At 41.4% G+C, this 20,163-nt stretch overlaps 1 protein-coding gene across 1 annotated transcript in view; it reads left to right on the top strand.

The window, feature by feature from the left end:
* Positions 1–20,163, top strand: part of LOC124775198 — a 159,442-nt gene that overhangs the window by 16,827 nt on the left and 122,452 nt on the right. The gene's annotated exons all lie outside the window — the stretch shown is intronic.

A 20,163-nucleotide genomic window follows, 5' to 3' on the forward strand; every position in this document is an offset into this window, starting at 1 on the left:
TTCTACTTTACTCAGAAATTAGTGACAAAGCAACAACTGGAAGATATTCTGAACTGTACACTCGAATCACACTGCGTTGCAATTTAAGATAACATTAGATATTTTAGAGCTAAACCTGAAATAAAGGTGATTAAATTTTCAGTTAGGCTGAACTTAAGAAATCCATTGTCCTACGGACTTAGCAGACACGTGCTTAGCCGGAGATCTTACCACTTCAGACGCTCGCCGCGGACAGACTGACTGGTCCCTTCCTGAGGGTGGCTCACAAATACAAACGGAAGTGGCCAGAGAGGCAGCTTCCTATACCAACATGACAAGGGACGGACAGGACGATACTAAGGATAGAAATCTCTCTGCTTTTAGAAAGCGTAGCTACCTGTTCCGACGTTGGTCCTACTGTTCACTAGCAGACACGCTTGTCTGCTACCCTCAAGCATGCAACTAGAAATACATTTGCTCATTCATCCTCTCACACAGAAGGGAAGGGGGATCACAGTATCTTATCATACACAGTATATAAAAGAAAGCGGATGTAGGTTCCGTATGAGACTGTGTGACATGAATTACATATAAACTGTGTTTTAAAGTGTAGTAGTGTGACAGATCGTTCTTGTTTATGTTTAAATGTAACACGTTCCACTACTCAGTCTCCTCCCAGATAGTCAGAAACACCACAGTAAATTTAGAAGAGGAATTTATGCCGTAAATGACAACAGATTTAAGAAATTAACATGAAAGGAATCCAACAGAGACCTTTCAGAGTCTCAGGCTAAAACAGCTTGGGTCGACATAAGATCCAAAAGGAAGAAAGGATAGATAACTTTCTGTCGGAATTTCTACAATCATTGGGGGAAGTGGTAACAAAACGACTATTCAACTTCACGGATAGAGTGTATGAAACTGATATACCATCAGACTTTCAGAAAAAAATTCTCCACTCATTTCCCAAGATAGCAAGAGATGACAAATGCGATAATTATCGCACAAGCAGCTTACCAGCTCATGCATTTAAGTTAGTGACGAAAGTAATATACAGAAGAATGGAAAAGAAAATCGAAGATCTGTTAGATAGCGGTCAGTTTGGCTTTAGGAAAGCTAAAGACACCAGAGAGGTACTTCTAATATTGCAGTTAATAATGGAAGCGGGACTGAAGAAACGTCAAGACAAGTCACAAGATCTTCGACCGTGGAATAAAAGGTTGGATAATATAAAATCGTGCAAGATCTACATCTACATCTACATCTACATCCATACTCCGCAAGCCACCAGACGGTGTGTGGCGGAGGGTACCCTGAGTACCTCTATCGGTTCTCCCTTCTATTCCAGTCTCGTATTGTTCTTGGAAAGAAGGATTGTCGGTATGCTTCTGTGTGGGCCCTAATCTCTCTGATTTTATCCTCATGGTCTCTTCGCGAGATATACGTAGGAGGGAGCAATATACTGCTTGACTCTTCGGCGAAGGTATGTTCTCGAAACTTTAACAAAAGCCCGTACCGAGCTACTGAGCGTCTCTCCTGCAGAGTCTTCCACTGGAGTTTATCTATCATCTCCGTAACGCTTTCGTGATTAGTAAATGATCCGGTAACGAAGCGCGCTGCTCTCCGTTGGATCTTCTCTATCTCTTCTATCAACCCTATCTGGTACAGATACCACACTGCTCAGCAGTATTCAAGCAGTGGGCGAACAAGCGTACTGTAACCTACTTCCTTTGATTTCGGATTGCATTTCCTTAAGATTCTTCCAATGAATCTCAGTATGGCATCTGCTTTACCGACGATCAACTTTATATGATCATTCCATTTTAAATCACTCCTAATGCGTACTCCCAGATAATTTATGGAATTAACTGCTTCCAGTTGCTGACCTGCTATTTTGTAGCTAAATGATAAGGGATCTTTCTTTCTATGTATTCTCAGCACATTACACTTGTCTACATTGAGATTGAATTGCCAATCCCTGCACCATGCGTCAATTCGCTGCAGATCCTCCTGCATTTCAGTACAATTTTCCATTGCTACAACCTCTCAATACACCACAGCATCATCTGCAAAATTCTCAGTGAACTTCCGATGTCATCCACAAGGTCATTTATGTATATTGCGAATAGCAACGGTCCTATGACACTCCCCCGCGGCACACCTGAAATCACTCTTACTTCGGATGACTTCTCTCCATTGAGAATGACATGCTGCGTTCTGTTATCTAGTAACCAATCCAATCACACAATTGGTCTGATAGTCCATATGCTCTTACTTTGTTCATTAAACGACTGTGTGGAACTGTATCGAACACCTTGCGGAAGTCAAGAAACACGGCATCTACCTGTGAACCCGTGTCTATGGCCCTCTGAGTCTCGTGGACGAATAGCGAGAGCTGGGTTTCACACGACCGTCTTTTTCGAAACCCATGCTGATTCCTACAGAGTAAATTTGTAGTCTCCAGAAAAGTCATTATATTCGAACATAACACGAGTTCCAAAATTCTACAACTGATCGACGTTAGAGATATAGGTCTATAGTTCTGCACATCTGTTCGACGTCGCTTCTTGAAAACGGGGATGACCTGTGCGCTTTTCCAATCCTTTGGAACGCTACGCTCTTCTAGAGACCTACGGTACACCGCTGCAAGAAGTGGGGCAAGTTCCTTCGCGTACTGTCCCTAGTACTATATGGGCGTTGTGACCGTTTATTAATGAGAGCAGTTCTGGGACCTTTCTATAGACGCTCCTGCAGTTTACTATTAGCACATTAATATTGTTATTCCCAGTTGCATTTTGCCTACTCCTACCTTGCCGCATCTCAGGAGGCATCTTGTCGGGCCTAGGGAGGGAATTCTCTAACCTAAAAAACCCCCATGTGCACTCCACACGTACCCCGCTACCCTTGTAGCTGCTTCCGGCGTGTAGTGCACGCCTGACCTATCAGGGGGACCCTACATTTCTCCACCCGATAGCGAAGGTCAAGAAATTTGCACCCCAGATCTCCGCAGAATCGTCTGAGCCTCAGGTTTAAGCCTTCCACTCGGCTCCAAACCAGAGGACCGCGATCGGTTCTGGGAACAATACTACAAATAGTCTGCTCTGATTCCATCCCGCGAGCGAGGCTTTCCATCTTCACCATTTCCGATAACTGCCTGTACTAACTGAGGATGACCTCTGAACCCAGACGGCAGGATCCATTGGTGCCGATATGAGCAACAATTTGCAGTCGGGTGCACCCAGTGCTCTCTATCGCCGCCGTCGGGGCCTCCTCCACATCTCGGATGAGACCCCCCGGCAAGCAGACAGACTGAACACTGGCCTTCTTCCCCGACCTTTCCGCTATTTTCCTAAGGGACTCCATCACCCGCCTAACGTTGGAGCTCCCAATAACTAATAAACCCCTCCCCCCGTGTGCCTGCTCGGACCTTGCTGAAAGAGCAGCCATATGTCCACTCACAGGCAGAGCGGGCGATGCCACACGGCCAGCCTCCACATTTACCCTCCGCGTCGTGCGGCGCGATCGCCGCTGAACCCGCCACTCCCCTTGGGGAGAGGGTAGCCCAACCGTGCCCCATACCCGCGGAGATGTCTCGACAGCAGGGACAGTGGGTGAAGCATGTAACACCTGGGGTGTACCATGCGACGCACCAGACTCCCCACTGCCGCTACACTCCGAGGCAGCTGCCTGAAGACGGCTGACCGTGGCCATCAACACGCTCAGCTGTTCGCGAACAGTGGCCAGCTCCTCCTGCATCCGTACACAGCAGTCACACATCCTATCCATTCTAAGAAATCAAAAGCTGTAGAGAGTTAATCAATTTTTAACTAGACTGCTAATTCACTAAAGGCGGCTGATTGTTGACTAAACTGTGATTGCTAGCCACTTCTTGTAGAAAACAATGAAAATAGGACTACCTGTCTCTGGACTGTATTGAATAAACACTAGCACTACCGGCACTATGGTTGACTAAAGGGACGCTCTCTGACTGTATTCAAAACAAACACGAAATCTATCGAACACTATTTCTAGCACTCGACAATTAAAGCATCCTAAAAGCAAAAACACACGGAAGAAGAAGTGACAAGTAAGAAAAATACAGTTAATACTTAAATTAAGGTAGTTCGCTGCACAGCAGACATGAAGCACACGGCAGTTAGGAATTCTGTGGAAAATAGGAGTTCGCAATACGGAAACACGAGTAACATACAGTATGTGCAAGAATCAAGAGGAAACACTAAGACTGGAAGACCAAGATGTAGTTTTTCGCCCTTCTGTTCAATCTATACATCGAAGAAGCAATGAAGGAAATGAAAGAAAGGTTGACGAGTGGAATTAAAATCCAAGGTCAAAGTATATCAATGATAAGATTCTCTAGTGACATAGCTGTCCTCAGTAATGTGAAGTAGAATTACAGGATCTGATGTATGGAATGAACCGTCTAATGAGTACAGAATGTGGACCGACAGTAAAACGAAGAAAAACGAAAGTAGTAGAATGAGAAGTAGCAGAAATGACAAGAGCGAGAAACTAGACTCCGGAAATGGTGATCACAAAGAAGACGAAGTTCAGAAATTCTGCTACCTAAACAGCAAAGCAGTCAACGAGAGACAGAGCAAAGAGGCCAAAGAAGCATACCTTAGTCATGTTCATCTAGAAAACTAAGCGGATAACCAGATCGTAATCACACCCCTGTCTAAATTAGTATAAATTAGGATAGGCAACGCGCTCTACATCACAGAACACTACTTGACGTGGATGTTACTGCTACCACTTCTTAGACCGTGGTATTTCTTGGTCACATTTGACACAACTATCACACAATGTGAACATTTAACATACAGACAGGCCAGAGAATCTGTTATTACTCGCCTGACGTCTATACGCATCTGCGACATCTTTCATATCTGTAAAACAGCAGGTATGGACAATTAGTACCTAAAGACAGAATACAGTAAAAGTATGAAATTGTAAAATAAAATACGAAAATAGAACTGATGTTAACTGTCACGCACTACACATGTGCAAAATGACCTTAATGCGAACCGTGTGTGTATCGTAAAGCGTAGTTGCATTTCGGATTTGTATTCAAAGTGGATTAAATATATGTCAAATTAGTCACTTCCTCATGCACGAGAAGGAGTGTGTCCGAACCGAGTTCGGTTTGAACGTTGTTTTGTATACAAATCGTTTCGGAGATCCAGATGGTATGGCGTGGGGTGTCATGATGTTGCATTGATGCTGTGAGCTCGAAATCTTCGAACACTGTACAAACACCGATCAACTTGAAAGACGTATGTATTCATTACCAGCGATGGCGAGGCATGACAGAATCTGTGACCAGAGAGTTATTTATCGTTGCTAGTCTGCGCTTGACCGCGCTAGTGTTCAGTTGTACTCTGTCTGTAGTAGTAGCCAGTCGGATACGGTAGTAGCGAGTGGACGGTTGTACTGAGCAGGCGTCGGCATGCGTCGATGGCGTGTTTTTCTTGCGACTCTGGTCAGGATTGTGGTGGACGATGAGTATTGTTGTAGAAGGTAATGAAGCAGCATTGCGCACATTTAGTAATGTGTTAATTGAAAATTTAATTTGTTCAGAAAAAATGCCCTAATAATAATTTTTTATAAAGTAACTCTTTTAAAGAAAAACATTCATTTCAATTTAAAGAATATTTCCTATGCATTTCCTTGCAAGAATAAAAAAAAAAAATATAGGCCAGCATTGCACGAAGCTGTGTCGATAAATAAGAGCAGGTATAGATGCAGTTTTTAGTGAGGTAAGTATTTTGCTTTTGTTATTCGGAATACAGAGCCGAAGGTCAGCGCTGCTTTCCTTATAAAATTTACCAGATATTATTATTTCTGCTGAGAGGTTCCATTTGGGTCATGGTTCACTATTTAATTAATAATATTGTTATAGGTTTTTGGTCAATTTTCATTCCTTAATTTTTGTAGGGAGTTTAAGCTTGGCTCCATTTTGCATTTTTATTCTTTTATTTCTGCGGGGAGGTTACAAACTATATTGTGACACTGCTCTCCTACTCCATGTCCGTCTTTTCAGTGGTGAGTTCTTGTCTGACCTTATTTTTATGTGTGACATTGCATGACTCCATTGAACAGCGCAGGTGGAGGATCTCTTAAATTTAGGAGGCATTCGACGAGTCGGTTGTCCTGCCCCGTCCCCGAATCAAATAACCATCGAAAATGGAATGCTTTGGGGAGAAGTACTACAGCACATTTTCTTGCACCAAATAGCACGCGTTGTGATCACACATCCTATTAAGAACTAGGTCTCGCCTCCCCCCCCCCCTCCCCCACTTCGTAATATCCTGGGAACCATCATGAAACGCTGCGACTTCACTGTAAATACGGCCTCTGAGTATAAGTGTTATTGCTGTTAGTGTCATTGCGTATTTCTTTCAGTTACCTTCTGTACCATACTGTACTAGTTGTTTCTATATACAGTGAGAGTTTCAGCGATCTATATTACTTGGCAGGTACACATCACACGAAAGTTACTTTCGTCATTAAGTTTGAAACATCCCCTTTGAAAAATTAATGAATTATTGTGCTGGAAAACCTCTTACATAATTTGATTTTCAAACAGCTGAACAAAGCTGAACGTACTCAGACATTTCTCTCTATACTTATTCTGATCATCACTAAACTGAAACACAATATTTTTAGCGCAACGCAATCTGACTTTCAATAATCCCTACAAAAGAATGGCCCTGACTAACAATGACCTATACCTTTCATGAATCACTTACCTCACAAAAACCTTCGTTATTCGAATTACTGCAATACAGCGAGCGCCACTGCTGCCAGGTAAATAAAAGATTCTAACTACTGAAGGCACAAACTACTGATAGGCATAGTCAGCAAATGAAAGATTTTGATGGAGAACAAACAATGTATTTGCCTTAATACTGTTCAAAAGTCATAATATATATATATATATATATATATATATATATATATATATATATCAGTTTATGATATCCAGTATTACAAATTTACTCTTTCTGACGGACACACGTCCAGATCGTCCGCTCTTAAAATTCTGCCATCTCTCTCCCCACATCCACCACTGCTGTTCACATCCAACTGCCCAACACTACAATAGCGAATACTCCAACAGTGCAAACCAGCCACAGACTGCACAGAGCGCAGTCAGTGATTTTCATACAGAGCGCTACGTGGCATCACCAACATAAAAACCTAAACAGCCTACTTACAAGTTTTGGACACTGGTGTACATCCAACAAATAGTAGAACACGATGAGTGTAAGTGCTTTCTGAGATGAAGATCTTCTCACAGGAGAGAAAACCATGTGATGTTTCCTACTCAATTTACGAATCTTCAGCTCAGAAAAAATTTATTATAATTCAGAAGGTCAGGATGAATAGTGTACTGAAATGAAATATTGCTCTTTTCAGATTAAGTTTATTGCACATCAAACACGTGCACTTCAAGAATTAGCAAGCAGATAAAAAAACTAGGAAACAAAATACATGGTGACAGATGATATTGATGGCTGGCAAATTATTAAAGGGAAAGGACTTAAAGCTATATCGTTGACTCCCTCAAGGAAATAGCAACACTCTCTGACTATACGTGAAGTACTGACCGAGGTAGTGAACCGCTAGCTAAACGTCAGTACGACTTCGGTTGGTTGAAATGCAGGGCTGCAGGCCAGATGGACTCACTACAATGAATACTAAATTCTCAAAGATTGTCAACAGACCCATGCCATTGTGCTCGCCACTGAACTGCCCAATTTCTAATGGTTCACCATGGACAGTTGTCAATGTCAATAAGATTCACCAACAGCCGCGTAACTTAAGATATTATTTTATTTTGAAGGCTACCGGTTTCAGCATTTCACTATGCAGTCATCAAGCCCCATACGCATTTCTCCAAATAAGAGATACGTTGACAAGAGCTGCCGAATGGTTGATGTGAAGACTGGCCACAGCTGCACAGCTGCAAAGGCCGTGGGCGACATACGCTCACACCGAGATGTGCAGAAAATCAAGGACGGCGCTCCCAAAACGGTAGCACTCCGCCAAGTTGAAGAGCGTACAACGTACATCGGCCGAACTGCCTAGGCCGTCCTCTACGGTGGACATCCACCAAATGTCTCAAAAATCTCTCCTGTCCTCCCTCCTCGACAACATATCGTCGTTGAGGTGCCAAAAATTGACCCCGCCAATGGCCTTCGAATTTACGCCAATTGCTTACTTGCACACTGCGCGAGAGCTCCCGCCTAGACATGTCCTCCAGTGAGAAAGTTTTCCACCAAAAGAGTTGCTCCTCCCCGTTAAACGTGGCGCCAGAGAAACGCATGTGCATTTATACCTACGACGAACAATACTTTTATTCCGAGAGTAACTCGCAAAGGCTGTGGGTCGCACACCCGTGGTGGGCAATATGCCTCTGGAATGCAGGCCTCTGTCAATTGAGGCCTGGATGCTGTCCTGGAAGGGCCTATATCTGTTTCTTTCGCCTCTGACGCCCTGGTCACGGCTCCTTGCCTTCCTCACCGACACAATAAAAGACCTACTGCCACAACTGTTTTTTATAGTGGCAAGAAAGCTCTGTCATTCTCTGTCATGCCTATCACAACTCATTCTGATGGCTCGTTACGTAGCTGAGATGGGTGCAATGTCTTGCACGGACTAGGCAATTAACAAGGATTGAAAGATGGTGTTCCCGAAGGGTAGCAACCTTTCAACTATGCCGAAAGCATCGCACTAGTATCACGGCTAATGCAAAAGAAAAATACGTTTTGCAATGTAAAATAGGTTTCGCTGTGTGATACATGTATATATAGTTTCTGAAACACGTATTCTATCTGTCAACTTTCGGTATATCTGGGCCTCTCTCACTTTCTTTAATGGTTCTTAAACAAGATATTAACTATGATTAAAGTATCAAACTGATTTCCCTTTCATTAATTTAATCCAATCGTGCTCCCAGTAAAGTTTTCCTTCTTTTCTATATATAGGTTGGAATTTAAATAGTGGCAACACTGCTGTGGAGACACTATGCAACGGAATCTACTATTGTTGGTGGTAGCACGCATTGTTGAAATACCTATCTTACCTCCGAGCAAATGGACTCGCCCGTCCTATGTCACCGTCGTGCACACAATCGAGGGAAACACAACTAAAAATGGGCATCAAATTTGTCCTTTGATAGATGTTTAAGATATTTTTTTCGCAAAAAATTTGGCTATTACCGAAACGATTGCTAACAGTTATGCCTGTAGAAGGTGAAAAAATTATATTTATAATTTATAATAATTTACTATGAGTTCCTTTTTAAATATTCTGACGATGATTGTTGTTGTTGTTGTTGTTGTGGTCTTCAGTCCTGAAACTGGTTTTGATGCAGCTCTCCATGCTACTCTATCCTGTGGAAGCTTCGTCATCTGCCAGCACCTACTGCAACCTACATCCCTCTGAATCTGCTTAGTGTATTCATCTCTTGGTCTCCCTCTATGAATTTTACCCTCCATGCTGCCCTCCAACACTAAACTGCTGATTCCTTGATGCCTCAGAACAAGTCCTACTAACCGATCCCTTCTTCTAGTTAAGTTGTGCCACAAATTTCTCTTCTCCCCAATTCTATTCAATACCTCCTCATTAGTTATGTGATCTACCCATCTAATCTTCAGCATTCTTCTGTAGCATCACATTTCGAAAGCTTCTATTCTCTTCTTGTCCAAACTATTTATCGTCCACGTTTCACTTCCATACATGGCGACACTCCATACCAATTTTTTCAGAAAACGACTTCCTGACACTTAAATCAATATTCGATCTTAACAAATTTCTCTTCTTCAGAAACGCTTTCCTTACCATTGCCAGTCTACATTTTATATTATCTCTACTTCGACTATCATCAGTTATTTTGCTCCCCAAATAGCAAAACTCCTTTACTACTTTAAGTGTCACATTTCGTAATCTAATTCCCTCAGCATCACCCGACTTAATTCGACTACATTCCATTTTCCTTGTTTTGCTTTTGTTGATGTTCGTCTTATTCCCTCCTTTCAAGACACTGTCCATTCCGTTCAACTGGTACTCCAAGTCCTTTGCTGTTTCTGACAGTATTACAATGTCGTCGGTGAACCTCAAAGTTTTTATTTCTTCTCCATGGATTTTAATAGCTACTCCGAACTTTTCTTTTGTTTCCTTTACTGCTTGCTCAATATACAGATCGAATAGCATCAGGGAGAGGCTAAAACCCTGTTGCACTCCCTTCCCAACCACTGCTTCCCTTTCTTGCCCCTCGACTCTTATATCTGCCATCTGGTTTATGTACAAATTGTAAATAGCCTTTCGCTCCCTGTATTTTACCCCTGCCACCTTCAACATTGCCAAAAGCTTTCTCTAAGTCTACAAATGGCTAGAAACGTAGGTTTACCTTTCCTTAGTCTTTCTTCCAAGATAAGGTGTAGGGGCAGTAGTGCCTCACGTGTTCCAACATTTATACGGAATCCAAACTGATCTTCCCCAAGGTCGGCTTCTACCAGTTTTTCCATTTGTCTGTAAATAATTCGTGTTAGTATTTTGCAGCCGTCACTTATTAAACTGATAGTTCGGTAATTTTTACATCTGTCAAAACCTGCTTTCTTTGGGATTGGAATTATTATATTCTTCTTGAAATCTGAGGTAATTTCGCCTGTCTCACACATCTTGCTCACCAAATGGTAGAGTTTTGTCAGGGCTGGCTCTCCCAAGACTGTCAGTAGTTCTAATGGAATGTTGTCTACTCCTGGGGCCTTCTTTCGGCTTAGGTCTTTCTGTGCTCTGTCAAACTCTTCACGGAGTATCATATCTCCCATTTCATCTTCATCTACATCCTCTTCCATTTCCATGATATTGTCCTCAAGAACATCGCCCCTGTATGGACCCTCTATATACTCCTTCCACCTTCCTGCTTTCCCTTCTTTGCTTAGAACTGGGTTTCCATCTGAGCTCTTGATATTCATGCAAGTGGTTCTCTTTTCTCCAAAGGTCTCCATAATTTTCCTGTTGGCCGTATCTAGTTTACCCCTAGTGATATATGCCACTACATCCTTACATTTGTCCTCTTGCCATCCCTGCTTAGGCATTTTGCACTTCGTGTCGATCTCATTTTTGAGACGTTTGTATACATTTTTGCCTGCTTCATTTACTGCATTTTTACATTTTCTCCTTTCATCAACTAAATTCAGTATCTCTTCTGTTACGCAAGGATTTTTACCAGCCCTCGTCTTTTTACCTACTTGATCCTCTGCTGCCTTCGCTACTTCATCCCTAAAAGCTACCCATTCTTCTTCTACTGTATTTCTTTCCCCCATTCCTGTCAATTGATCCCTTACGCTTTCCCTGAAACTCTGTACAACCACTGGTTCTTTCAGTTTATCCAGGTCTCATCTCCTTAAATTTTCACATTTTGGCAGTATCTTCAGTTTTAATCTACAGTTCATAACCAATAGATTGTGGTTAGAGTCCACATCTGCCCCTGGAAATGTCTTACTATTTAAAACCCTGTTCATAAATCTCTGTCTTACCATTATATAATCTATCTGAAACCTTTAAGTATCTCCAGGGTTCTTCCATGTTTACAACCTTCTTTCATGATTCTTGAACCAAGTGTTAGCTATGATTAATTAAGCTCTGTGTATAATTCTACCAGGCGGCTTCCTCTTTCATTTCTTTCCCCGAATCCATATTCACCTACTACGTTTCCTTCTCTTCCTTTTCCTACTGTCGAATTCCAGTCACCCATGACTATTATATTTTCGTCTCCCTTCACTACCTGAATAATTTCTTTTATCTCATCTTACATTACATCAATTTCTTCATCATCTGCAGAGCTAGTTCGCATATAAACTTGTACTACTGTAGTTAGGCGTGGGCCTCGTGTCTATCTTGGCCACAATAATGCGTTCACTATGCTGTTTGCAGTAGCTTATCCGCACTCCTATTTTTTTTATTCATTATTGAACCTACTCCTGCATTAACCCTATTTGCTTTTGTATTTATAACCCTGTATTCACCTGACCAAAAGTTTTGTTCCGCCTGCCACTGAACTTCACTAATTCCCACTATATCTAACTTTAACCTATCCATTTCCCTTTTTAAATTTTCTTACCTACCTGCCCGATTAAGAGATCTGACATTCCACGCTCCGATCCGTAGGACGCCAGTTATAGTTTCTCCTGATAACGACGTCCTCCTGAGTAGTCCCCGCCCGGAGATCCGAATGGGGAACTATTTTACCTCCGGAATATGTTACCCAAGAGGACGCCATGATCATTTAATCATACAGTAAAGCTGCATGCCCTGGGGAAAAATTACGGCTGTAGTTTCCCCTGGCTTTGAGCCGTTCGCAATACCAGCACAGCAAGGCCCTTTTGGTTAGTGTTACAAGGCCAGATCACTCAATCATCCAGACTGTTGCCCCTGCAACTACTGAAAAGGCTGCTGCCCCTCTTCAGGAACCACACGTTTGTCTGGCCTCTCAACAGATACCCCTCCGTTGTGGTTGTACACCGCGTGACCGCTACGGTCGCAGGTTCGAATCCTGCCTCTCGTATGGATGTGTGTGATGTCATTAGGTTAGTTAGGTTTAAGTAGTTCTAACTTGTAGGGGACTGATGACCACAGATGTTAAGTCCCATAGTGCTCAGAGCCATTTGAACCTTTTATTTTTTGTTTTTGCACCTGCGGTACGGCTAGCTGTGTCGTTGAGGCACGCAAGCCTCCCCACCAACGGCAAGGTCTATTTTTCATGGGGGTGGAGGCTGATGATGATTATAAGGCCTGAAATATATTTGTTTATTTCATTCAGACTAACTACGACACTGAAGGCTACTTCTAAACCTTAGAAGAAACCAAGATTCCGACTGTTGGCACCACAGATACCGTTGTCTGAGTCCGTGGGGTAAGACCTAAGTAGAAAACACAAGCAACATTGTAAATTACACACATTAGAGCAGTATACCGAGTCAGAAAAAGAGATTTGTCGGTGCTTACTCGAGGTTGACGACGAGCGCCACCGTATTGGCGTCCCAACAATCTGACTGAGAAGCCCTTTATGGCAAAAAAATGGGAAAAAATTGAGTTTCTGAACGCTTGTGGCAGCACCCTGTTTCTATTTGTAGTCGACCCGCCAGTCCACCGACTTCTTAAGAACATCGGCCTTGCCTGACGTGCAGTGTTGCACCTCCAGGTTGCCTCTATCCAACCACATTCTAATTCCTGCCCTTGTCCTATTCTTTAAGTATGGTTATCACTGATTTTCACGTTAACAAACTCCAATCCTGGTAGCAACAGAATTCTGATGAAAGCTAAACGTCACTGCTACTGCTGGTTACTTGACCCCATCCACAGACGTGGGGGACAGATGTTACAGCAGTTTTACATACTTCCTATCTCACTCTATGCTGGGTAGGCCCATGGACGTTGTTGTTCTCAGGACCAAGCTGCAAGCTTGCTGCTTATGCTAAGACGTGCCTGTTTGTCACTGTCTTCTACTATGACACCTTACAACAGCGTCTAGGCTTCACATCGATTTACAAGTTAACCCTAGCAATAGCAAGGGATTTTCCATAACTCAAATTACCATTGAGGGAGTGGGGGGGGGGGGAGGGGGCGAGGAGTGTACGACCATATCCCTAGCCGAAAGAAATTGATTAAAAAACAAACTTGTTAGTTGTAGCTGATTTATACTAACAATGTACTTTTGAAGAGATTCTGTAAGTGAGGAACAAACCCTGAAAAAACCTAGAGCATACACACTACTGGCAATACCAATGCACTCTCAATGACGTGTAATACCGACTCTGTGACCATCACAACACATTAAAAATCGAGATATCATTCATTTCCGTTGACTTTTACCCTCAATACAATTTTTAAGGAGATATTAACGTATTAGTAACGTTCCGAACGTGGTATTATTGAATACGACCTTCTTTGAGCAAAATGACATCTAATAGTGAGATTTAAATTCTTGAGTTACGTTTAACTGAAAAATTTAAAATATGTGTGGAATCAGAATTAATTATAAACTATCTTTTTTCAAAATTTTTAAAATATAAAATAACTCACTAGGTTACAGTATTTTCAAAATATGGGAATAAAGTTTCCACCCCCCCCCCCCTTTTTTTTGGTATTGCTACGGTTAATTCTCTGAAGTGAAACCGCTACTCAGGGACAGCTAGCAAGAGCGTCTGCAATTTGCAGGGCTCGACCATTACAGTTTACCTCCGGTAATTTGCCTCCACTAATATAATGGCTTGCATTTTTGATTGCTTTCTGTGTTTCTGTGACTTCCTGTCTGGAGTACCCTCGATTGCTTGCAGCGCCCTTAACAATATACAAGTGAACTCGTCATCAATATATGACAAAAGCACGTAATGGAATGAAATGTCGTGTGGCTAGGACCTCTCGTCAGGTAGCCGGTCACCTGGTGCAAGTCTTTCCAGTTGAAGCCACTTCGGCGACTTAGATGTCGAAAGCACGTAATAATTAAAATTGAAACAAATGAGCTCTCGGTCACAATATTTAGTCTTATTAACTAGGTTTCAACACTTCTAAGAGCGCAACCTGTGGCTGTACAGGAATGAGCTGCCCTTAGAGGCTCGCCTTCACACATTCCTTTTGCATATTTTGTGACCAGAGCCCTTCTGGCATGTTATTTATTTTACACGTGACATGTATGTACTGTTCTATCTTGTATCGTTAGTCAGTACTTACACTTTTTATATAATTTTTTTTTCTTACCACAAATTTGAAATTATGTTATAGACCACTATAAATGCCCAAATTCTGATGAAGGCACTCTTAGAAGTGTTGAAAACTGGTTAATAGGTCAAAAAAATTGTGACCGAGGGCTCATTTGTTTCAACTTTAATTAACGAACGGTCACTGAACCCAGCATCCATGTTCAAAATTTTCAACGTAATAATGTTTGCTGGTCACCGATGCTCTGAATTGTAAAACTAGCTGAAAGCAAATCACAGTAACAGTCTAAGGTCCAAAGTAAACGTCATTCAGTGATAAGATTATAAACAAAATCTGTACAGAAACGGAAATCGTTACTAATTCAGTTTCTTTAATGATTTTTTTCGTGCTCTGCAGATGACGAAGAGATGGATGAAATGTATGATGAGATAAAAGAAATTATTTAGATAGTGAAGGGAGACGAAAATTTAATAGTCATGGGTGACTGGAATTCAATAGTAGGAAAAGGAAGAGAAGGAAACGTAGTAGGTGAATATGGAATGGGGGTAAGGAATGAAAGAAAGGAGGTTGTATACATGGAAGAGGAATGGAGACACTAGAAGGTTTCAGATAGTTTACATAATGGTAAGACAGATATTTAGGGACCAGGTTTTAAATTGTTAGACATTTCCAGGGTCAGATGTGGACTCGGACCACAATATATTCGTTATGAACTGTAGATTAAAACTGAAGAAACTGCAAAAAGGTGGGAATTTAAGGATATGGGACCGGAATAACCTGACAGAAACCAAGGCTGTAGAGAGTTTCAGGGAATGCATTTGGAACGATTAACAGGAATGTCGGAAAGAAAATTTAACAAAAAGTAGGTAGCTTTGAGAGATGAAATAGTGAAGGCAGCAGAGGATCAGTTAGGTGAAAAGAGGAGGGCTAGTAGAAATCATTTGGTAACAGAAGAGATGTTGAAATTAACTGATGAAAGGAAAAAAATATAAAAATGCAGTAAATGAAGCAGGCAAAAAAGAATACAAACGTCTCAAAAATGAGATCGACAGGAAGTGCAAAATGGCTGAGCAGGAATGGCTAGAGGACAAATGTAAGGATGTAGAGGCGTATATCACTAGGAGTAAACTGGATACTGACTATAGGAAAATTAAAGAGACCTTTGGAGAAAAGAACCTGTATGAATATCAAGAGCTCAGATATAAACCCAGTTCTAAGCAACGAATGGAAAGAAGAAAGGTGGAAGGGGTATATGGAGCGTCTGTACAAGGGCGATGTACTTGAGGACAACATCATGGAAATGGAAGAAGATGTAGATGAGAATGAAATGTGACATATGATACTGCGTGAAGAGTTTGACAGAGCACTGAAAGACCTAAGTCGAAACAAGGCCCCGGGACTAGACAACATTCCATTAGAACTACTGTAGGCCTTTCTAAGGACAGCCCTGACAAAAATCTACCATCTGGTGAGCAAGATGTATGAGACAGGCGAAATACCTTCAGACTTCAAGACGAATATAATTATTAGAATCCCATAGAAAACAGGTGTTGACAGACGGGAAAATTACTGAACTATCAGTTTAATAAGTCACGGCTGCAAAATATCAACACTAATTCTTAACAGACGAATGGAAAAACTGGTACAAGCAGACCTCGGGAAAGATCAGCTTGGATTCCGTAAACATGTCGGAAAACGTGACGCAATACTGACCCTTCGAGTTATCTTAGAACATAGATTAAGGAAAGGCCAACCTACGTTTCTAGCATTTGTAGACTTAGAGAAAGCCCTTTCAAATTCTAAAGATGGCAGGGGTAAAATACAGGGAGCGAAAGGCTGTTTACAATTTGAACAGAAACCAGATGGCGGTTATAAGAGTCGAGGGGCATGAAAGGGAAGCATTGGTTGGCAAGGGAGTGAGACAAAGTTGTAGATTATCCCTGGCGTTATTCAATCAGTACATTGAGGAAGCAGTAAAGGAAACTAAACAAAAATTCGGAGTAGATATTAAAATCCATGGAGAAGAAATAAAAACGTTGAGGTTCGCCGATGACATTGTATTTCTGTCAGAGACAGCTAAGGAACTGGAAGAGCAGTTGAACTGAATGGACAGTGTCTTGAATGGAGGACATAAGATGAACATCAACAAAAGCAAAACGATAATAGTGGAATGTAGTCGAATTAAATAGGGTGATGTCGAGTGAATTAGATTGGGGAATGAGACACTTACAGTAGTAAATGAGTTTTGCTATTTGGGAAGCAAAATAACTGATGATGGTCGAAGTAGAGAGGATATAAAATGTAGACTGACAATAGCAAGGAAAGCGTTTCTGAAGAAGAGACATTTGTTATCATCGAAAATAGATATAAGTGTCAGGAAGTCGTATCTGAAAGTTTTTGTATAAAGTGTCGCCATGTATCGAAGTGGATCTGGACGATAAATATTTCAGACAAGAAGAGAATAGAAGCTTTCGAAATGCGATGCTACAGAAGAATGCTGAAGGTTAGATGGGTAAATCACATAAATAATGAGGAGGTATTGAACAGAATCGGGGAGGAGAGATATTTGTGGCACAACTTAACTAGAAGAAGGGATCTGTTGGTAGGATGTGTTCTGAGGCATCAAAGGATCACCAGTTTAGTGTTGGAGGGCAGCGCGGAGGGTAAAAGTCGTAGAGAGAGACCAAGAGATGAATACAATAAGCAGATTCAGAAGGATGTAGGTTGCAGTAGGTTCTGGGAGATGAAGATACTTGCACAGGATAGAGTAGCATGGAGAGCTACATCGAACCAGTCTCTGGACTGAAGACTACAACATCAATAACATTATTATGAAGTAAAAAATATGTTGTAGGTGTGAAACTGTGATCCGACGTAAGAGAGACGCAGATGGCCTCAATCAGACCTGGTTAATTAAATAAATAAATACATAATCAAAAAGCAGCATGCTAGTGACCGATTTATTTTCCTTGGAACAGTGAACTCAGTAAATTTTAGTTGAAATTTTTACACTATCCAATCTATGTCCTGTTCTGGTTAAATATCACGACTGGCCACTAGTCAACTCTCGTAATTTATTTAGTTGCGTGGTGATAATTTTTTCTTTGAAACCTCATAGTAAGTACCTCAGCCATTCTTCAGAGAAAATGCAATTATCACCAAGTGCTTGATATTTATACTTTCTCACGCAACGCTTCGTCAAACGTTATGTTTCCTCTTCGTAGCTGATGCGGTACCATTCGTTGGCAGTCTCGTTTTAATTACTAAGCTTCTGTATGTCTGTATGCAGCTTCGTTTGACAATCGCTTGGAACTAGCAAGTCTGCAGGATACGCATATATTCAGTTTCCATTCGAAAGCCGCTCTCACACCGTATGTTGTCTCTATCATCTTCAACTGAAATAGTGTAATGAAAGACAACGTTAATATTATACTCATTTCATATACGCTTTCACATCAAATCACCGATGGATTTAAATGACGCTATTAACGAGTGTGTGGAACGCTATTGGATTGATTGTGCGTCGAAAGCAGGAAGAGAAAAGCAACAGTTTTCCAGATACGCGTCACCTACATCAGAATGTACTGTGGTTAAATTTTTTCTGGGGCTGTTACGCGAAGGTTTCGTGTTTGATTTCACGCTGAATGCACTCTGGAGCTTGTCAGTTGAGGAGCATATATTAATAACAGCCCTCTCCAATTGCTCCTTGCTATTAAAATTAAGCAGCCTCCTAGTCTGCGCATAGCTAGGCTACAGATGTTCACACACCCTCGTATCTACCACGTTCATCTGATTCACAATTTTGCTATGCATAATCTTCAGAACAGAAATGCTTAAAAAAAGATGAATTTCGAAACCATTTGTGGTGTGAAACATGGCACTCTCCACAGACAAGACGAATTGGAAACTCTAGTCGCCAAATAACTACTTGTGATCTGGGCACGTCACACATTTTCAAACACCGTCCAATCCCACGGGCCCTTAGCTCGCATCCTGGGAACGCTCTTGCGGCAAGCACAATGAACGGTGAGAGGAGCTCAACAAGCTTCACCCCTATGTAACGATATTAATTTAATCGCCAGTAAACCTTAAGAGAAGCAGACTCAACCCAGGGTGGGGCAGGTTATTTGTAAAAAGAGAATGACAAGCGAGAGACGCTCCCTTTGTTCGTCATAATAAATGTTAATATGAGAAGAGAGATTTTTGTTGCTTTTCTTAACTTATCGAACCATCTAACTCATTGATGCAGCGCATTTAGGATCGGTGTAGGGAACTCAGTAGATAAGCTTTCGTCTAGTTTGTTAGTTAGTTACATGTTCCACAGATCATTTGAACGATATTTTGATCGAAAGGATGCGGAACGAGTCAGTTCACAGGATATGTATACATGATTAGTGTTAGAATTAATGAATGCACATTTTTTTTTGTGCTTTTCATTCTAGTACAAATATATAACTGGCTACAGTTGTTGTGTAGAAGTTCGTCACTGGAAGAGAAGGGGTTGTCCAGGAGAAATTCTTTAAAATTAGATTTAAAATTCCAAACGTGCTTCGCTATCTGTCAGACATTTTATGCTCTAGGGCAAATAAAAAAAAAATATTTTTGTTGCTGCATGTTGAACTTCTGTCTCAGCCACTGATAGCTTCAACAATGGGTAATAAAGGCGTTATAGCTTTGTAGATCACTGTTCTTCTCAACCTGTGATGTACTGTAAATACTGGGTGTTGAGTGATGTCCTTAGGTTAGTTAGGTTTAAGTAGTTCTAAGTTCTAGGGGACTGATGACCATAGATGTTAAGTCCCATAGTGCTCAGAGCCATTTGAACCTTCTTTTTTGTACTGTTAATGACAAATTTCATTAGTGAAAATATGTATTGTGACTGCGAAGTTAAAATGCCTAGCTCCTTGAAGAGGTACATAAGTGAAGTTCGTGGGTGAGCACCACTTATTGTTCTTACGGATTTCTTTGTTTCGATCGGTACTTTCTTTCTAAGTAATGAGTTACTCAAGAAAATAGTTCCACACGACGTTATTGAGTGAAAATATTCGGAAGTTCCCCACACTTCATACGCCAACTGCTGTTACGTTCGTGCCGAGGTAATAGTGTACATTAAATAAAGAAAGAAGAAAGTAACGGGCAACGTTCTTCTCTTCACGGATTGAGTTGATTTTTATGATGCAGCACAGGAACCGACAACAACATGTAACCTGGAGATGCATCTTTTAGTGTTTTCGTTGTTTTGCAGTAGTCACGGAATATTTGGTACCAGCACCACGAAAAGCACAAGCGGCCTGACTCTGAAAATAATTTATTAGAGTACCTCAGCAGTTCCAGTAAAACAAAATTCATTTTTCTCCTACTTTTAAATATTTCAACGCGGTGACATTTGAATCTCACTAGGAGCTCCGTTGCTGTTTGTTTGAGCATGAAAACGTA

Source organism: Schistocerca piceifrons, chromosome 2 (assembly GCF_021461385.2).
Source record: "Schistocerca piceifrons isolate TAMUIC-IGC-003096 chromosome 2, iqSchPice1.1, whole genome shotgun sequence".
In the NCBI taxonomy this organism is placed as follows: Eukaryota; Metazoa; Arthropoda; class Insecta; order Orthoptera; family Acrididae; genus Schistocerca; species Schistocerca piceifrons.